This window comes from Macrobrachium nipponense, chromosome 44 (genome assembly GCF_015104395.2).
Source record: "Macrobrachium nipponense isolate FS-2020 chromosome 44, ASM1510439v2, whole genome shotgun sequence".
Lineage (NCBI taxonomy): Eukaryota > Metazoa > Arthropoda > Malacostraca > Decapoda > Palaemonidae > Macrobrachium > Macrobrachium nipponense.
In genome coordinates, this window is record NC_087221.1 from 17953181 (window position 1) to 17974272 (window position 21092).

Genomic DNA, 21092 nt, shown 5'->3' on the forward strand with positions numbered 1-21092 from the left:
CATAAAAATCAACAATTAATAGTATAAAATATGAAAAATGTACAAAGACTTTCAAACACCGTTCTGAGGTTTGGTAGTGAGAGCGATGTATCATAAAAATCCACAATTAATAGTGAGTGATGAAAAATATACAAAGGCTTTCGACATCAATTGTGTTAACATAAACACTGAATGGTGTTCGAAAATCTTTTATACATTTTACTTAGTAATATTCTACTTTATTATATAATTATGGATTTTGATGACACAGATTGTACTTCACGAGATTGTGAATTTCTTTGCAAATGAAAGCAATTTTTAGTACGTGTGCGGTTTGGTAACAAACGCAATCTTTATGCTTTGTCAAGCTTCCTGGTAAAGAAGAGGTTAGTAATTTGCTGCCGTAGAAGACGCATCCCTATTTTACAAGAATATTATATGAAGAAAGTTTTAGTATCTAACATATATTGAAAGATATTTTTAAGTGATTTTGTACATACAGTATGTATACATACGCACGTACACAGTTTTGTTTACATCCGCTCATACCACAAGCTGCCGACGTTATGTAGGCAAATTTTCGTAAGTTATGATTAACATAATTTGGCTTAATGTAAATATTTTATTAATTTACTGGGTATACTGCAATAGTTAGGCTTGTTTTTTAATGTTTTATGATGTTAGAAACAAGTTTTGTGCCTACCCATTACTCTGTAGTCTGTGTAGTCGTAGCTAGCCTATGGCGCCCAGTCAACCATTGGTAATAGTACGGCCGCATTGGACTTAGGCCAGTTATTTTGTTTTTATACAGTATACTAATTTAGAAATAACAAATATACATCTAATATGATATTTATTTACTAACTCTGAACTTGTTTAATTGTAATTTATGTGTACTGTTTTGCATAATAAGATGAAGTTAGGGTGGTAATGGGTGATCAGGAATGGATTAATCCATTTTCAGTTATTTCTTATGAAAAATATTGATTCAGATCTCGAAAAAATATAATTTTGATGCCTATTTTGGAACAGATTATTGTTGATGTCCGGGGCTCTACTGTATACAGTGGTCCCCCCGTATTCGGGGGGGAAGCGTACCAGACCCCACGTGAATAGTTAGAACCCGCGAATGTTTGGAACTCCTATAAAAAGGCTAAAAACAGCCTATTTTGCTAGTTAAAACTGAAGAAAAATCCACCAAAGATTTTCATACTTGGTTTTTTTAATATGTAGTTTAATCACAAAAAGTGCATTTTATTATGAAATTGATTAAAAAAAAAACAGGAATTAGTGGATATTTCTCATAGAAAAATAATGCGAATGTGCAAATTTTCCGCAAATAATGCGGGGAAGTGTTCCTGAGAGAAATCCGTGAATGTGTGAGTCCGCGAATCCGGAGAACGCTAATACGGGGGGTCCACTGTATATGTTCAAGAATTGGTGCCATAAAGTTTGAATGAATTTTCCGGGAGAAATGTTCTAAGTGCCATTGATCACTATTGGCAACTCTTTAAATCATCGTACGGGAGTCAAGATTGAGCTGGGAGAGATTCAGTCTTGCATGAGGCGGCAAAGGGAAATGTCACAAATTCCCTTCCAAAGATGCATCATAATTATTTTATGATACATATATAGTACTCGGAATTCATTCCTGATTTTAGTTCTTATGTTATGATATTTTCTCAACTTTGATTATAATTTGATAAAATAAAATAGAAAAAAATATCAGAGAAAACACTTATAACTGGGTAAAATTAGCATATTTTTATGATTGTCTTAGAAATGAGGCCTGCACCAAATGGGAAATATTAACTTTCAATTTCCTGTGGAAGGTACTGAATTTTTTTAGAATTTCTATTTTTATACCATGAGCATATGCATATCTTCCTTTTTTCATTGATGATTTTTTTTTCTTCATATTGGCCTTCCTTAAATTTAGTCTGGTCATCGGTGTATGCATTAGCATATATTAGCCCTGACTGTAAGGGTTAAATCCTTGAGTTACAGTCTGCCTAACAAGATCTGCATAGATCATACAAGAACTGTCTGTGACCTGTTTGAGGTTGCACATAATAAAACAGAATTCTTTGCCACTGTTCATGTAACCCATAAGAAATGTTTGGTGTTCATAGTCTTTTCCTGTGCATCTGATGTGAGCAAGTCAGTTGATATGAAAATGTGGCACTGAGAACTAAAGTCTTACTTGATATTATATTCCTTTGTTTAATGGTCGTGGCAGCCAGCAGTTTCCACCTACCCACATTTTGCTGTGACTTCACCCTATCCATACTATGTTGGGTTTCCAGGTTAGGAAGCCAACAGCTTTATTTTGTTGTGAACTAGACAGTTTTGGTGTATGCTGAAATTCAAACTAGTATGAAGCACTTCTTAGCCACTGGCCTCATTTGCAAGGTATAGGTACATATTGCTTATTTGGTGCTGGAACTTATTCGTTTTATGGCGCTAGACAAGTGCCATAAAACCGGATCGCCATTAACCAAGTCCACCAATAATTGGGGACTGCCTGTACTGTACTTTGTGATGTAATTTTTAAGAGTTGAGTGTGAAGTAATGAATTATAAATGCTTGATCTGATATGAACTCTACCTGAATTTGGTATTTTGTAAGAAAAAGGAAGCGTATTTAACCAAAGATATTGCCTTATCGGACCATACAAACCAAAACCAGAATGCCCAAGTGGGGGTTTGTCTTTCTCTTATTTGTGCTCAGGTCATATGAATGGAGAAGGTTGTAAGAGCACAGATTGTGGCAGAAGACATGATGATCCAGGTACAAAAAATGAAGTTTGTGATCGCACTGAATCATGACTGGACTTGGTAGCTGAGCTGAAGTCTCCCTTCTCGACTCGGGAAATGTCTACAGATGCCATTTCTCCCAATTTCTTCGACAATGATTATCAAAATTTACGATAATAGAAGAAATATTGCATTTTCTTGTACGGATCAATGTTTTAGGCTTATTGAGTTACGTTAACTAATTACCCTGTAACTACGAAAGTAAGAGGAATTTTGACGAAATATTTTGTATACGTATTCTCAATTGCCATATGAAGCTCCATGAATTTTTTCATGCCTTTGCATTTTTCGCCCTATACCACCATATATAGGGGGTTCCGGCCAGCCCCCTTAAACAAGTGGGGATATTGGAAGTATGTAACCAGATTAATTGGTCATCTACAGTTTTCTGTAATGAAAGTTTCATTAAAGGACTACTACTAGTAGTAGTAGTAGTAGTAGTAGTAGTAGTAGTACTGTATGATATACAGTAGTTGCAAGCAATAGTATTCGGAGTATTTGTGAGTGGAGTTAATAGTGCTTTTGTCTGTTAATGCATTCTGTATTTATGTTGAAAATTAATAATGAAAAGTCATTGTACTGTAGATGAAACCAATTTAACTTCATGTCTACAGTCAGTGCCAGCGGAGTCACGACTTCGGTTGGATCTGGTGGTGGTATAAGTGGTGGAAGCACTGTGGGAGCTGCAGCTGTCAGTGGCACAACCCAAGGATTACCACCTGGTCAAGTAACTTATCTCACCCCTGCTGTTCCAGGGAGTGGTGCGACCACTTCTCTAACTTTTCATCAGGTGCAGCAGGTAACTAGCAAAATCTTACTCTTTCAATTGCACACTTACGATTTTAAGGAAAATTATTTCGTCTTTTGCTTTTGGCATTGAAAATTTATTTAATACCACCCGGAGGCTCTGTTGTTTTGTAAACTAGGCAGTGTATTCATAAAATTTTTAACGGTTTACTTCACTGTACATATTGTGTATCACGTAAGAAACATTACTTAGAAAATGGTTGTTTTGTGATAGTATTTTAAAAAGTATATTATTTATTTTAGCAATTAATATAATCAATTATTTGATATCACTGTCCTGTGATCTTAAATGTAAAAATAAAGTCTGCAGTAGTATGTATGTAGTATACATATTGCTATATTTAGGAAGTTTTTGCCAACTTGATCAGTTGGCCGCTTCAGCTTGAAGAGGCCAACTGATCAAGTTGGTGAAAGCATCCTGCATATAGCAATATACTACATACAGTACATACTACTGTGGACTTATATTTTTCAATATAATCAATGTGATGCTTATTGTTTTCAGAGGAGAAATAAAAGCTCAAAACTGTTAATAACCCTCCAACTTTTTCCAAGTCCTAATGATATGGAAATTTTTTTAATTAATGCTTTATGTAACTAGTAAAAACAAAAATACAGCTATTAAGGAAAAAGGATTGATGCTGGCTGGAATTTCTTTTGTATTAAGTCGGTAGAACCCCAAATGAGGCACCAATGTTCTTCAATTAAGAAATTGTGTCATTTCTACTATGAATAATGTAATTTTGTGTTAAAACCTCTCTTGCTTTTTTCTCTGTTATTATAAATTTACACAAAACAATGATGGGGGCACATACTCTGTGGTTACATTTCAGTTAATCATTTATGAAAATTTTCTTTTTTAAATATTTTGCATCTATCCTCAAACAAAAAGTACAGTGAAGGAGGTTAATTGTGATTGATAAGTTGGTGAGAAAAAATTAGTTGTTCCGATACGTATACAAACCCTCGGTCCTTTAACAATAGGAAGGTACTTAGCGGCAGCTGAACCGGTCGTAAGCTTTGAACAAGGGGTTTCGGTAGTTAACTGCTTGTCCGGCAGTTGGCGGTCAGCTTGACTGCGAGGAGAGGAGTCACTTTGCTTTCGGCCGCGTTGGTGGATGGACGTGTTGCTCGCCTCTCTGCCCGCTTCTGTCATATGCTTGGTTAGCTTCACTGCGTGAAGACTTTTTTGCTTTTCCTTTTACTGTGTGCTAGTGCAAAGGATATAAGTAAGTATGTGTGTTTTTATATAAATACAGTGCTTCATTGTAATGGAAATGGAATCACGAGAGCCGGAGAGACCCCCTCGCCCCCCCCATCAGCCGCAGATTGTGCCCTGGTGTGGAGGGGCGTAAGTGTGGGGCCTTCTGATCATCTGTAGAGGTTGATCCTTATGATTTTTGTACTCGGTGTAGTGGGCGAGAATGCTCTCGCACCAAGACATGTGATACTTGTATTTTTTGGTCGGAGGAGCAGTGGGAGCGCTATGGGGGGAGGAAGAAGCCGCGCAAGCCGGCCAAGGAGTCGTCGGAGGGTTCTCCGGCTACACCCTTGGATACGGACACGTCTTCCTCTTTTCTCCCTCCATCTCAGCTCCCTTGTATGGCTCCTTCCCCTTCGGGGGAGGTTTCTCACTCCTCCTCCTCTCTCGATCAGTCGAGTGTGGAAGGGGGGCGCGAGATACCCCAACATCCAGTTGTACTCGGAGTCCTCCGTTCGCTTGGGGTGGGAACTGTCCCCCCCTGGGTGAGGAGAGACCCCCCCCCCCCCCCCTCACTAACTCACCCGACTTTTCCTTCCTCGGACCTGCTTGCCACAGTGGACGATCTTGGACGCTCCTGGTACTCGCTGGGGCTGCAAGGGACACCGACGGTCCAGGGGCTGCTGAGTCACCTGGCGAGAGGGGCCATGCCGGTAACACACGGGCCGACCACCACGACTACCACGACAGTGTCCACGCCAGGCTACGCTGCTCCGCCGCACCTAGTGTACACTCAGCACGTAGCCTCGGTGACCCCGACAGCCGCTGTGCAGGCACCGCTGCCGGAGGTTTCGATGCCTGCTGTGACGCCGCCACCTGGGTTTGCTGCTCCTGCTACAGCCCCGGACTTCCGGTGTCCCAAGAGCTCTCCTCTGGACCTACCTCTTGTGCAGAGGATGCTGCCGGTTACTGCCCTGCCTCCTGTTCCTGGTACCAGTTCCTGCCGCTGTCGTTCCTGCCCGTGGTGTTGCTGCTCCCACCCCAGGTCCTTCCGGACAGGTGCAGTCGGGCCCTGTTGCTTCGGCAACTGCCCCCGCTCCATCCTGGAAGGAAGACCTGACAGTGGTGCTGAGGAGCTGACGAAGAAGAAGAGGAGGAGGAGGAAGGTGTCGTCTTCATTGTCTTCTTTGTCATCGTTGTCTGCCGCCGCTTCCCCTTCAACTTCTAAGGCCCCACAGCCGAAGAAGAAGAAGGTTGCCTCCCCCCCCCCCCCCCCCCCCCCTAAGAAGACTCGCTGAGACTTCTAAGGGTCCGGCCCACTCCGGTGGGACGGTTGGGACTTCCGCCAGTCCTCCTGTTCCTTCGGGAACGGGGCCTGTCTCTCCTTCCGGAAGGAAGAAGAAAACGGGGACCGGAGGAATGCCGGCTAACACCGGTACCTCCTCGCCTGGCGCCAGAGGTTCTGCCTCGACGCCAGGTAGCGTTTCGGTCTCTCGTTCGTGAGAGTCACAAGTGTACGGTCACGTGTGGGTGACCGTACAGCCAAGACCTAGGCAACTGAGTCCGCTCAGCGCCAGGATCCAGGCGACTCTCACCAGACCAGTGATTGCTCTGGCAGCGATATGCTTGTACCCAGGGTTGACGCAACGGTCCCAGACCAGTCGCTGGCTGAGGCGAGGAAGCGGTCCCGTCAGTCGCCTTAACCAGCCTCGGCTGGTCCAAGCGGCGTGATGCGCTGTGAGGACAGGCCTCGCTCCCACCGAGACAGCGGATTGCAGGTCCCCTGATCGCCGCTCCTACCAGGGCTGGGTGGAGAGGGGGACCAGCAGCAGCTCTTCTGACGCTCGGGACCGTCGCCACTGTTCTCGGTCCAGCTGCTCTCCCCGTGAGAGCCGCTTGACCAGGCCTGCAGCCCGATCGGCACCGCGGGTTAGTGATCGCCTGCAGCCCCCTCAGCACACCGGTTCTGCCGGTGGGCGCAGCAGGAGCATCAGGTCTGCCTCTACGATCCCTTCAACTTCCTCAGGCTTCACTGGGAAGAGCGAGGCAATCAGGCGCCCCTCGCGATCCTGCCACGACACCCTACGAACCTGGCACGGTCCTCGGACCAACCAGATCGTACGCGCAGGTGGTAGGAGGAGACCAGGAGGGGTCTGTCGTGGTTCCTCCTGTGGAAAGAGGAGGGTCTCGGGAGGCATTCTCGCTGGACGGTCCGTCTCCATAGGATGCAGTTTCTCCTGAGATCCAGAGGTCGTTCGCGGAGTTAATTGCGCTGATTCGTCAGCACAACGACCTCGGGGAAGGATCGGTGCTCCCACCTTTCGAGCCCACATCGGGCTTGGAGTCATTCTGGGGACCTAAGAAGGAACCCAGGACGATGGTGGGTCTGCCGCGATTGGCCTTGGCTGACAGCGTGCTGAGCCAAGTGGACGCTCTCGTCTCCGGAGAGGAGGGTTTGCTTCGGTCCGGTAGGTCTGCCAAGCTCCTTCCTCCACCTCTACCGGAGCTAGCTAGGCTAACTCTGGGGGTGTCTCTGCTGCAGCTCCTGTCGGAGAACCTTTGGTTCTCACAGCAAGAGGCACTTGCCTTGGAATCTACCGCAATGGCAGCATTCCAAGCAGTCTCCTGGATCTACCTGTGGTCCCTCAAAGTGTTGAAAGCCGCGGCCTCCTTGGGGAACATCACTCCTGAAGGGGACCCGGCTTTTGTGAGACTGTGCCAGTCTGGGGTAGGGGCATCGCCTCCTGGCCCACCAGACAGCTAACCTGTGGGCCAACCTGGTTCTCCGGCGTAGAGACATTGTTCTCACCCGAGTGACCAGGTTTGCTGGGCGTGAGGCGGCTCTGGGTCTTCGCAACGGACCAGTGCGGAGTTCCTCCTTTCTCTTCCCCAGAGAGATGGTGGACGCTGCGGTGGAACAGCGGTGCACTGACGACAGTGACCGTCTTGTCCACCTGGCAGTCTCCAAGGTGGCTGGGCAACCTTGGACGACTGCGGCTAAGCCCTAAAGCTTAGCTAGTGCTTCCTCTGTGGCCAAGACGGTCGCCTTGTCGAAGCCGAGAGGAAAGACTCTGCCTTCGGCTTCAGCTGTAAGGAGTGACCGCAACCAGCCCTTCTCCCAGTCCTTCTCTCGAGGTGGATCTGGGAAGAAGAAGTCGAAGAGAGGAGGGAAACATTAGGGACAACGTTCCCCCTCACCTACTGCCGGAAGTTGGGGGGTGCCTGGCAAGCCATTGGGCAACATGGCAGCGCTACGGTGCGGAGACCTGGATAGTAAACGTCCTTCATGAGGGATATCTACTACCCTTCGAGTCTTGGCTACCCCTCACCTCCAACCCGGTCCATCTGCAAACCTACGTTCCTGGCTCGACCAAGGACGTGACGCTTCGGCAGGAAGTAGAAGCCATGCTGAGCAAACGTGCTTTGGAGATCGTACAGGATCAGTCGCCGGGCTTCTACAGCCGACTCTTCCTAGTGGAGAAGGCCTTGGGGGGCTGGCACCCGGTGATAGATCTCTCTCCCTTGAACCGATTCGTTCGCCAAACTCGGTTCACGATGGAAACAGCACGCTCGGTGCTCGATTCCATCAGGGAGGACGACTTCATGCTTTCGGTGGATCTGAAGGACGCATATTTCCAGATACCCATCCATCAATCCTCCAGGAAGTACCTCCGCTTCATCCTCGACGGGACGGTGTACCAATTCAGGGCACTTTGTTTCGGTCTCTCAACCGCCCCACAGGTGTTCACGCAAGTGTTCACGCTGGTGTTGGCTTGGGCCCACTCGGTAGGGATACGTCTCTTGAGGTATCTCGACAATTGGTTGGTTAGTCCTGGCGAGCTCCCGCTTGCAGTTGTTACAGGACAGAGATCGACTCCTCGAATTCTGCCGCGATCTGGGGATCGTAGTGAATTACGAGAAGTCAGATCTCGAGCCCAAGGAGAGGATGAAGTACCTGGGCATGCTGATCGACACGGTAGCAGGGCGAGTCTTCCCCGCAGATTCGCGGATCAGCAGGTTCAGGGAGGCAGCAAGACAGTTCCTGTCTCTACAGGAGCAACCAGCTCAGCAGTGGCAGGTTGTGATCGGTCACCTGTCGTCTCTCGAGAAGTTAGTCCCTCATGGGCGTCTTCACCTGCGGTCTCTTCAGTGGAGACTAAAGGAGTGTTGGTCACAGGCAAGGGACCCTCCTTTCTTCCCCGTGTCCCTCACAGAGGAGGTGAGGCAGAACCTAGCCTGGTGGCTGGAGAACGGGAACCTCGTAAGAGGAGTGCCTCTTTGCACTCCTCCATCAGAGATGCTGCTCTTCTCAGACGCATCGACCGAGGGATGGGGCGCACACATGGAGGAGTTGCTGACTGCAGGTGTGTGGGACCATCGCGACAAGCACCTTCACATCAACGTCGTGGAGCTCAAGGCAGCGTTCCTCGTGCTCCAAGAGTTCCGGGACTGTCTGGTGGGACACTCGGTGGTGTTGATGAGCGACAACACCACAGAGTGTTGACGTTGCAGGTGCACGAGTGGGCTGCGGCACACTCAGTAGAGCTGCCGGCCCGCTACATTCCAGGCAAGAAGAATGTGGTAGCCGACAAGCTCAGCCGTCGGGATCAGGTGATAGGAACCGAATGGTCCCTTCATCCAGACATGGTGGAAAGGCTCTTTAACCTGTCGGGGCATCCAGTCGTGGATCTGTTCGCCACCCGGCACAACAGAAAACTCCAGGTTTTCTTCTCGGTTGTGCCGGACCCATGGCCACCTGCAGAGGACTCTTTTCAACATCCGTGGGACAACCTCTTCATCCACGCCTTTCCCTGTTCTGTCTGATTCGCAGTGATCAGCAGGGCGCTGATCACCGCGAACCTTTGGATGATCCTGGTGGAGCCCAAACGACCTCAGGCCGTTTGGTACCCGGACCGGCTGGCTCTGCTTGCCGAAGCACCGAGAGAGATCCCCCCCTGGCACAACCTCCTGTGCCAGCCACACGTAGAACGGTACCACCAGTCCGTCGAGTCCCTGTGTCTTCACGGCTGGGTGTTATCCTCCATCTCTTGCGAGCGAGAGGCTTTTCTCGCAGGGCAGCAACAGAGATGGCTGGATACCTTAGACAGTCCTCTGCAGCTGTCTACCAGGGGAAGTGGTCCGTCTTCTGTGGTTGGTGTCGTGGACGGGGGTCTCTCTCCGCTCAGAGCCACTCTTCAGCAGGTAGCGGATTTCCTCGTCTTCCTTCGCCGAGAGAAGCTCCCCTCCGTCTCTGCAGTTAAAGGATACAGAGCCGCCCTGGCCCTAGTCCTTAAACTGCAAGGTGTGGACATCTCTTCTTTCGAGATCTCCCTCCTGATGAAGAGCTTCGAGAGGTCTTGCCCATCCAGGGAACTCAGGCCCCTGGGGTCGGATGTGACTCTCGTCCTTAGGAGTTTGACTCGCAGACCCTTCGAGCCACTCTGAGAGTCGTCAGACAGGGATCTGACCCTCAAGACCCTCTTCTTGCTGGCCCTGGCATTGGCGAAGAGAGCAGGGGAACTTCATGGTCTTTCCTTCGATGTCAAGCATTCCAGGGGATGGGGATCCGTGACGCTCGATTTCGTCCCGAACTTCGTAGCGAAGACTCAGAATCCTTCGGTCCCTGATGACCGGTTTGAGTCCTTCACGATCCCCTCCCGAAGGATTTCACCGATAATGATGTGGATGAGATGCTGCTTTGTCCTGTGAGGGCGCTACGGCGCTATCTGAAGAGAACTCAACACCTCAGGCCTGAGTGTTGACGCCTCTTTGTTAGCACCGGGGTTACCAAGAAAGAAGTTCCAAGAACACGCTTTCTTTCTGGCTGCGTGAGGTGATCAGGAGGGCGTACGAGACAGCTGGTAGTGACGACACCCGTACCCTTCGTCTGAGAGCCCACAAAGTCAGAGGTATTGGTCCAACCCTTGCGTTCCACAAGAACTTCTCCCTGGCGCAGGTTCTGAAGGCAGGGGTTTGGACCAACCAGACCACCTTCACTTCATTCTACCTTCGGGATATCACCCACATGTCCTTGGACACTTTTTCCTTGGGACCCGTGGTGGCTGCTCAACAAGTTGTGTAGTCTACCCAGCACCCAAGTGGACAGAACAGCATCGCATCCTTGTGTGACTGCATGAATGGACGAGTGAAAGAGTGTGTGACTGGCTTCTCTTCCTCCTCCGTTCTTCTCCTCTACCTGTGGGCAGAGGGCCGCGGTCGTCACTATGCTGAACAGGAGGCCGATGCAGGTAAGCTACACAACCAAGCTCCATTCTATCCTTTTCAGTAGGGATAGGAGTGTTTATCCACCACTCCCCGACAAGGTAGGGGGGAGTGGAAGCCAACAAGAGACAAACCCATGACTTCAATTTGGCTCTTGAAGTAGGAGCTAGTTCTTGCCTTTTGCTATTTATAGGAACTAGTTCTTGCCTTTTGCTATTTACAAGAGGTACGCTTGCCTCCCTCTTATAAATCTGGTCCAGAAGTCTGACCACTGATCCTGCGGTGCACACCCCGATCAGCTGGGCAGAGGTTAGGATCCCGCCCTCTGCTCTTACGACCAGGGAGGGAATCCAATGTAGGAGGAACACCAGTCTGTTCATAAGACTCAGATTCCACCCACCAAGAAGTGAGTCATCCTATTGTTAAAGGACCGAGGGTTTGTATACGTATCGGAACAAATAACAATTTGTCGGAAATTGTATTTTTCCTAGCTATACAAACCTGAGGTCCTTTACATATAGTCCCACATCATGCCACCCCTCACTCTGCATTTCCTGGGCCTAAAGCAAAGTGACTCCTCTCCTCGCAGTCGAGCTGACCGCCAACTGCCGGACAAGTAGTTAACTACCGAACCCCCTTGTTCGAAGCTTACGACCGGTTCAGCTGCTGCTAAGTACCTTCCTATTGTTAAAGGACCTCAGGTTTGTATAGTTAGGAAAAATATAATTTCCAACAAATTGTTATTTTCTTATGAAATACAGTTGAATATAGAAATTACTGGGGTTTTTCTTTGATGAAATTTACCAGGAAGTTTTTGCTGAAAACTATACAATCAAAAGTAATTTTAGGAATTGAGATGTCAGAAAATTATTGTTATTTTGGAAAATCCCAGTTGTTTTCATTTTTGCGTGAAATGTGCTCCTAAAATTTGGATTGTTAGGCTTTTTTGCTCCAGATAATGTAAGCCATTGCTTTTATGGAAGAGTATTCTTAAGTTTGAGCTGGAATGGAATCTGAATACTCCTACATAAAAGGCCCTGGTTTGTATACTTTGGAAAAGTAAAAATTAGAGTTGATCTTTTGTCATGTAAATTATTTATGCTACTTTAATTATTGCTTGTGGTTAGTAATTGTTGATATATTGATAAATGTCAGTGTTGGCTATTAGTGACAAGCTGCTGTGCTATATATTTGATTTTCCTCTCGGCCTTAATCGTAATGTATTTTCAGGTTTTAAATCGTCTGCAAGTGCAGGGCAAGAGCACTGCAGGGACTGTAGGTGCTGGAGGTGGAGGACTTTCTTTAAAATTATTAGGCTCGGGTCAGAGTGGGGTAACTGGTGCAAGATCTACGTATGTACTGCAACAGGAGAAGGAACCCTCCTGACCTCCCGGGGCGGGGGGTCAGCCCTCCTCAGCCCTGCCAATAAGTCTCTCACCTGGGGGAACAGGAGGGTTCCAGGAGGGACCTGCTCCAGCCCCGCCCCTGCCTCAAGTGGCCACTGTTGCCCTACCGTTTTGGAGTAATAGGTCGGTATGCCACACAAATAATAATAATTATGTAAAAGTCTGGCCGCCTAATAGTGGAGGAGCCGTGCGAGTATCACAGGTTGACGTGTCAACCGAGTCTCTTGCTGTATCTAGTGGTGGATCCAATGTTACAGTGGCTGGAGTCACAGACATTGGGGATGTAATACCTTCTGTGGCCACAACAAATGCTCAGGTTTTGGCACCCGGTGATGCCCCACTTGTGGCCCAAGATAGACCACTGTACAGTAGTGGCACAAAAAGCCCATCGTTGTTGTGTGTAGTACTTGATGACTGAAAAGCCATTTGTACTTTGGCTTTACTGTAATGTTGATGAAATAATTTGTTATGATTAATCAAGTGTTGCTCCAGAGTGAAGTGATATTGTTTGACAATATCTGTTCAAGTGTGATAGTATCTCTTCGTTAGTGTGCACTAGTGAAGCATGACAAAAACAGAGATGAACAGAGGCAATAGTGCAGTTACAAAAGCAGGCCCTCCTATACGCTTAACTTTCGTCTCTTGTGTGATACAAGTGCATGCTGAAGAGACTTTTTTTATATTATCTGTGATGTTTTGTACTCTGGTGAGCTCTGGCAACCAGGCTGGGGAAGTGGGGACACATGACGGGGGCAGAGTCCAGCCTCATTGTGCAGCTCACGTGTTGGTGCTTTGCCCTGACACTCATTATGATACACTCTTGGAAAGTTAGGTTTTCAAGTCCTGTTGGCTCTTTGTGCCACACAGTGGAATAAATTCTAGTCTTTGTTAATATATTAATTCTTTTTTTCGTTCTGTATAAATGTCTCACTTTTCATACACACTGCCATCCCCCCTACACCTTTTTTTTATTTCATTTCTACAGTATACCTTTATAGATGCATTCTCTCTCTCTCTCTCTCTCTCTCTCTCTCTCTCTCTCTCTCTCTCTCTCTCTCTCTCTCTCTCTCTCTCTCTCTCTCTCTTACACTTGTGTATATTGTATATATATAAATTTTTATATACAGTATTTATATACATATTTTGAAGTACTATATATGCTGTATATACATATGTATATATGTACAGTATGTATGTTAAGTACAGTGTATGCACATTATATATACAATAAATATATAATGTATGTATGTGTGTACGGTATTGCAATGTTGTCTGTACAGTATTTCGTAAATGATATTTGTAGTGTTGCATGAAAGAATGTATAGTATCGTGCTGTAATTCTAAAACTCCAGAGACTTTATAATTTTTTAGATGTCTATATTATCAAGTACTTTCTCCAAGTGGTAATAAATGTTTAAAAGGGTATCTCCAAAAGTCAAGTACAATTTTACACATGGATAGGTATGATTACTTATGTGTCGTAAACTCGAGTACAGACATCTATTGCTTCTACAGACTCCACCATTGTTACAGTCTTGTGTACATGTACATGCACTTGTGTATGTCATTTCATCCTTCTGTTTGCACAGATTCATATCCACGTTTTGCATCAATGATATTAATCTCTTTATGAACAAGTAGCTTTTAAAATAATAAATATGGAAGGTAGTATCTCTTGTTCTCAGTCACATCATTCTAAAGTCACCTTTGGTGTAAAAAGGATTTTAAAGTACTTTAGCTAATTCTGTAGTTTATTTTAAACTGCCTGGTATGTTGTTGCAGACATACTTTTCCTCTGTTCCTTGTCAGTCATGAAGTAAACCAAGCAGAGGCAAGTCTCTCTCTCTCTCTCTCTCTCTCTCTCTCTCTCTCTCTCTCTCTCTCTCTCTCTCTCTCTCTCTCTCTCTCATATTTAACATATTTAAATTTTTCATTCCCAGATTTTTCTCATTAAAGAAGAAATCCCAACGCCCAATTGCATCAGAAGCAGGAATTTTGATTCACTAGTCTGGGTTAACCTCATAATTCTCTCTCTCTCTCTCTCTCTCTCTCTCTCTCTCTCTCTCTCTCTCTCTCTCTCTCTCTCTCTCTCTCTCATTTAAATTTTTCTTTTCGAGAAAAAATCCCATTGGGCAATTCCGTAATTCTATCAAGGGCAATGATTTTGACTGGTCCAGTCAACTCTCTCTCTCTCTCTCTCTCTCTCTCTCTCTCTCTCTCTCTCTCTCTCTCTCTCTCTCTCTCTCTCTCTCTCTCTCTCATTTGAGGTAAGGCATGAATTTCTTGCAAATGTGCAAATTAGAAGTGGTTTGGTGTTAAAAAAATTTTTTTACTTGCCATTGCCTTAGTTTATTTTGACACAATAAAAAGTGTGGATAGCAGATGTAAAAACTTAATTCTGTATGATCATTCCAATAAGTGGTATGTAAAATTTAGTGAAGGTCTTTTGTAGGCATCAGAACAAGAGCTCAGTCAAGTTCATGATCTGTAACAGTTTTTCAATGTAAATTAAAGTAGATTTGTAAAGTTGATGTGGTCAGGAATATATACTAGACAGATATAGTTGTATGTTATTTTTTTCTGGTGAGGGCTTTGATGCCTGCAGCAGTCTCTTCATTAATGCTATTGAAGACATTCAGGTAGTGCAAATTGAGCTGCAGGCGTCAAGTGCAGATAGAATTAGGCACGTCTGAAGGAAAGTGTTGTGGAATAACGCGTAAGTGAAGTATGGTAACCTTTGAATGTAGGGGCTTAGCTGAATTAGGGCGCTTCCTAACTTGTGTTGTTATCCTTATTTAAAGGCTAATTTCTTGGGTGAGCAATTTTATGACTAATGAGCAATAAAGATTAACCTTTCTTTACCTGTTAGTGGTGTTGGCTCAGGGACCAAATGGATGGATGGCTTTGTATGCTGGACTTCTTTTAATTTCACATTGCGGATCATTCGGTTTTCTTTGTTTTTCCTTACATCGATAGAAACTTGACCTAACCTCATGTGGAGGCATAATGCTTGATATTTTAAAAATATTTAGCTTTCAACAAGATATTCTTTACTGTTTTGGTTAAAATTCATGAAATTCATTATTTTTTATATGGATATGCTTTGCTTTAATTTGTCAGATTATGAAGGCAGTTTAAAATAAAGAGGCATTTCTATGTATAGCAACTTGATTTACTGACTGATTTTGTCTAAAGGTAGTATGGCTGGTTTCAAAACAAGCAAATATCTCCAAAAAAGTTTGTAAGAGATGATATATTATCATCTTAGACCTAGCATTTTCATATGGCGTTCTGTGCTTGTCCATAGTTTAATCTTGGAAAAACTTTTAAAGGTTAACCTAATTGATACCAAGATAGTAAAATATGCTAGGTATGGTTGTGTTAAAAAAGAAGTAAGGCATTGTTGTTCTGTGCTAGGTATAGAATCTCAAGCTTCTTTATTTGCATTATTAATGAGCAACTCAGTGCTTATCCATATGTTATATGTATGGCGAGTTAGTGGCATTGGGTAAAAGGCTAAATAATGAGGATGACTTACAGTAACAATTTGAAACATTTGTTGTTTGAAATTAACCTTTGGCCCCTGGTTGTCTAGCATGCTTTGTCTGCATTTTCATGAAGATTTTACTAGGTAAACGAGTTAGGGAAGTGGTAATCAAGTCTTGTTATATATTTATAAATATAGATATGCTTTTTTATTATTTTTTTTAAAACCTTTCATGGAAGCACTATCACCTATGTAATTAGTGTAGGTTTAGTAAGCAAAGATTTTTATTACTTTAAAGATTTTTTCTTGAATGTAGATATTTATATGTATGCATTTAGACTTAAAAAGTGGAAAAAAAGGAGATCCTGGACATATATTTTTCAGATTGTCTATATCCTTTACATTTGATCCTATAGGTGTTTATCAGGCTGGTTTATCAGTCAAGAACCAATAACTTCTTTTCATTAGTTATGTAAGTGGGCATTTTTAAAAGTATATATTTTGTGATCCTTCCTGTCTCATTAAATGGTTAAAAGTGTTATTGATTTATTTTTAATTTCAAAGCTAAATAACTCCCTTATTGAATGAGTAACCAGTTTAGTATATTAGACCAAATGAAATTTGCTGAAAGATTGTATATTTAAATGTTATTTTCTGACTTAAACTGTCTTGGTTGTTTAACTTTGTATCAGTTATATCTGGGCTAATATCCCAGGTTTTTCTACCTCCATAAGGCATCTTTTGTCTCATTTCTTTGCTACTTCTCATGAAAGGTCACCCAACATGGCAAGGTGTATCCATATGTCTTCTTTCTTTATTTTGTGTGTATGGAACATTGATAGTAGTACCCTTTCTTGATTGGTCTATGTTTTGACAAATGACTTTTAACTTTAGTTATTTTCTCTGTTTTGATTTTTACAGGGTTGAAAATTGTGTTGAAAATGATCAAGCATACTAGATTCAGATAGAAGTTTTAGTTACACTTCATTTGAAAGAATTGTCTTAGTTTTTTGTGAACAATCATTTTGAACTAGTAGAGTAACTATATACACATAACACATTTTTTCTTAATACCCACACTAATCAAGATTTATAGACATGGTACAAATGTAGCATGCTTAGTAGCTTTAAGATCAGCCTTTGTATTGTTGCAGATTTGTTTAGTAATGTGGATACAAACCAGCGTCTTTTAGGCCACAAAAATACAAAGTTGAGCTTAAAGGTGGGAAGCAGTGTTGCTGTCTGCAGTATTATCTACCACGTAGAACTCTTTTGACACTTCTTCCTCGTCATATGATCTTGTGCTTTATAACCTTGAGATATTGGTCTTCTTGGATCCCTTTTCCCTGAGAGCAAGTTCCTTTATCCTGAAACTTAGTCTTCAAGTTAAGAACAATCAAGTGTTGAGAAATACGTTGTACATTTTGAGTGGCAAAACATGAGCAAGCTTGAGAGTAATAAGATGGTGCTCTCTAAAATAGAAATGTTTATTTCTCATTCTCTTTGAATCCAGGCATGAGTGTGCAACAGAAAGCACATTGAATGCCTATGGCTTGATTATTGATGGCTCCAGCTTGAACTCAGATTTGCCTCCTCTAATCTAACAAGTGTACATAGAGACAATTGGTATGGCAGGCATTTATAGAAGTTATAGATAGAAATAAAAAAATCCAAAAAAATATTAGTGCTCTCTTTTCATTATATTGTATGTGGTTTTGCAGGGAATGGCTGTTTAAACCATTAGATGGGAAGTAAAGATGTTTAGATACTTGTCAATACAGTATTTAGAAAAAAAATAAAAAAAAGGAATTGCTTTGGTGTTTGATATTTCAAGAAGAATGTTTTTAATGTTCCTATCTAGTGCTACCTTTAGTCCATCCAGAGTTAACAGTTTAGATGAAGTTCAGTTGGAAATGAATCAATAGGTTACAATCATGTTTCAGGAGCCAGCCATAATCCTCCTTTCTCAATCTCCTTTTTTATTTTATTTTTATTCTGTTGGTAAGTAAAGCTTGTATTAGGAGACAGGAGAGGGAAACTTGCCCATCAGTGTGTTGAAGAAATGGATGGTATTGCTTTAATCTTTCACTTTCTTAGCAATGTTGTTAGTAATGAAGTATCAGAGCTGCATATGATATTAACCTGTTGTACTGTAGTTCCCTTATTTATTTCCTTTGGAAATAGGATAGATTGATGTTTTGATTATTTCCATATCTAGATCTCTGAAGTGTGTAATGATTTAAGATACTGTTATTTTTTATTTATCGATGTGTCGGTTTGTTTCCGGTGGTTCTACAAAGTCTATGATATTGGTGATTTGTTTCACTGTAATGATTCATTTAGTGTAATTCTTCATAGGTTGTGTTAAAAATTAGTTGTCTTCATAACTGCAGCTTTGTAATTGTTGGTATCAACCCCTCAGGTATTTTGATATAATTTATGTTTAGTAATATAATCGATTGCACAGTCGTTAATATATCAGTGGACATCACAGACCTTGATGGATGCTGATGTGTGAGAGCTTACAGAGCTTTTGCTGTTCAATATTTGCCTCTTTATTTTGATTGAATTCCATAAGGCGTTTTTTTGACTTACATAGTACTATGTGTTTTTTATTCTTACCTTCTGCTTGCTTCTTACTCTGAAATGCATAATGCTGTTTGGTCTGCTGCTGCTGCTGCTGCTGCTGATGTTTCCACAAAATATTCCATGAGCTGATGGCAATGTCATCTTTGTCCGTTTTGTGATGGAATATTTTTTGGTGGCTTTTGGGATGAAAGGATTTAGAATAATCAAATTTAGGCTGGCTCCTACAATCAACAGTGCTAGTTAAAGAGACCAACTAAATTCTTGACAAAGCTGTATTATCTGTCATTTGTAGTAGGCAGTTTGATTCCCCAACAATTCATGACCCAAGCAGTTGAAAGTATTTTTACAATGCAAGTTTTTTGCCCCATGTGTAAATTCCAAGATGATACACATACTTCCGCAATATTTGTAAAAAAAGAAAAAAAATCTTATGCTAATCTGTTGTTATAGTGACTATTTTTCAAGTTCTGATCTCATTTTATATGGTCTTTTACTTGTTAGCGTATTTTATGTACTGTAATTAAAAAGAGTAAATACCTAATATATTTGACAACAAAACTGAAAAGTATAAATCATGACTTGTAATGGCTAAGAACATTGAGATATTTTACATTACAGGTACACTCCTGTTTCACCACTTGTGTTCAGAAATGCACAAGATAATGAACCACTTGGAGATGTGTAGATATTACAAACTATTACGTTGTCTCTATTTTGTGCATCAATGGTGTTGTTGCAGGATTAAAAGGAAAGTTTCCTTGAGTAGAGTTTCCAAACCTGATGCAGAATCTTATACAAGTGACACCTGTATTACATTTGGTGAAGATAGAGCACACCTAAACTGCACCTTGTTTATAAGTTAAAAGGTGTAATGAAATCTGTCCAAGGCTCACAAATGTTGGTACAGTGATGTTCAGTCATTGTCTCTTCTACCTGTCTTGTTCCCACTGTTATGTATTGTAAAGGACCGGTGGAATTGACAAATATTTGCTTGAACCGAACAAGTCTAGAGTACGGAGGCCAGGGTTGGAAAACTGTGGAATTTTTCAGTGCTGTAGTTTTTTTTTCTATTCAATTTGCATTGGTAGTAATCAGTGATGACATTATATTAATGCTTGTAATGTACAATTCATGTTGTTAAGTATATTGACTTGTATCATTATTCTTAATATTGAGGGGAAAATTTCCAATACAGTTAGCTGTGCTGTTCACATCCTATAGTCTTGGGAAAAAATGCTCAGTAGGCTTAATTTTTTTTGCAGCTAAGGAGCATCCCGTGACTAAGGGGTTGTGTATACCGTGTTGATGTTTCAGGAATTTAAGTCTTCAGGTACTCTAAATATTTTGTGGGATGTGTTTTTAATAACCCACCTGATGTTGACCAAAATGAACCCCAACTTGTCAGTACATTTGTATAAAGTTAAAAAAGGAATATGTCTTAAATAAGAATGTAAAAAAATACTACTTGTATTAATGCTCAGAAACAATCTCATCTAACAGTGTGTATGGTTGTAAATTATTGTAAATTAATTAAATAATTTATAAATAAATTGATTCTCATTTCTTCTATATTTTAGTTATTGCCAATAATTGTAAGAAAATACTTTACTGTATATCCATACTCGTTGCCACTAGGTGTAACAAATGGTGTGTTTTAAGTACAGTACGTGAAACTTTCAAACTCATACTGTAATAAAATCAGTTATGGATTGAGAAGTTATGTGGAGCCTGCTGAGAATGTATAGCACAGTGACACTCAGGCTAATTCACAGTTGGTGGTACAGCAACGGTCAGAATAGGCCTTAAGTAGCTAGTGGTGTTTTTCAAAGCTAGTTTTCTCATACATACTTGTCCTGTACATGCTTACCTAAGAGTCTAATGTCATGTGATGATGTGGGTTTGTATGTTAGGAAAATAAAAATATTTTAATTTGTTATTTTTGCAATGGACTATAGCTATGCTACCTTTTTGAAGTACTTTTGTTCATGGATTTCATTCTTTGTTATTTTTCGTAAGCGGATTTCCCGTTCTGCTAAAATACAATATTTTTACCAGACATAATGGTGCAAGGGTTTAGTTTTAAATAAAGGAAATGTGTAAAAGACCTATGTAGTAAAGTTAAAGAAGAAGAAGAGCTAAGTAGGAAAGCATCAAAGCGAACAGGTGAGAAGTTAAAGTTTGAAAACCGCTTTGCTAATGCTGTAGAAACTTTTCAAAGCCCTGAACACCACATGCACCATCCAGGCATGTTAATTGGCATTTCCTCTTGGCGGAAAGATTAGTTCTCAATGCCTTCAGTAGTAGAGGCCATATTTTACATCGTGCTAGAAGTGCATTGTAAACATACACTGGACATCCCTCATGGAGTTGTTTCCTCCATGAGGAATAATGCCACCAGTGCACCTCATGCTGTGTATTGTAGGCATTACTTGAGCTTCTTTGCAGTGCCCTTTCGGCCCTTAGCCGCAATCTCATACATTCCTTTATTGTACCACCATTCACATTCATTCTTATTCTTGCAATTGTAAGGTTTCCTTCCTGTTACACCTTTCAAACCCTCGTATGCCAATTATGTGAAGATTTGT

At 42.5% G+C, this 21092-nt stretch overlaps 1 pseudogene; it reads left to right on the forward strand.

The window, feature by feature from the left end:
* LOC135204059 (mucin-2-like) overlaps positions 1-20057 on the forward strand; it is a 203661-nt pseudogene extending 183604 nt beyond the window's left edge.
* The last annotated feature ends 1035 nt before the right edge of the window (positions 20058-21092 follow it).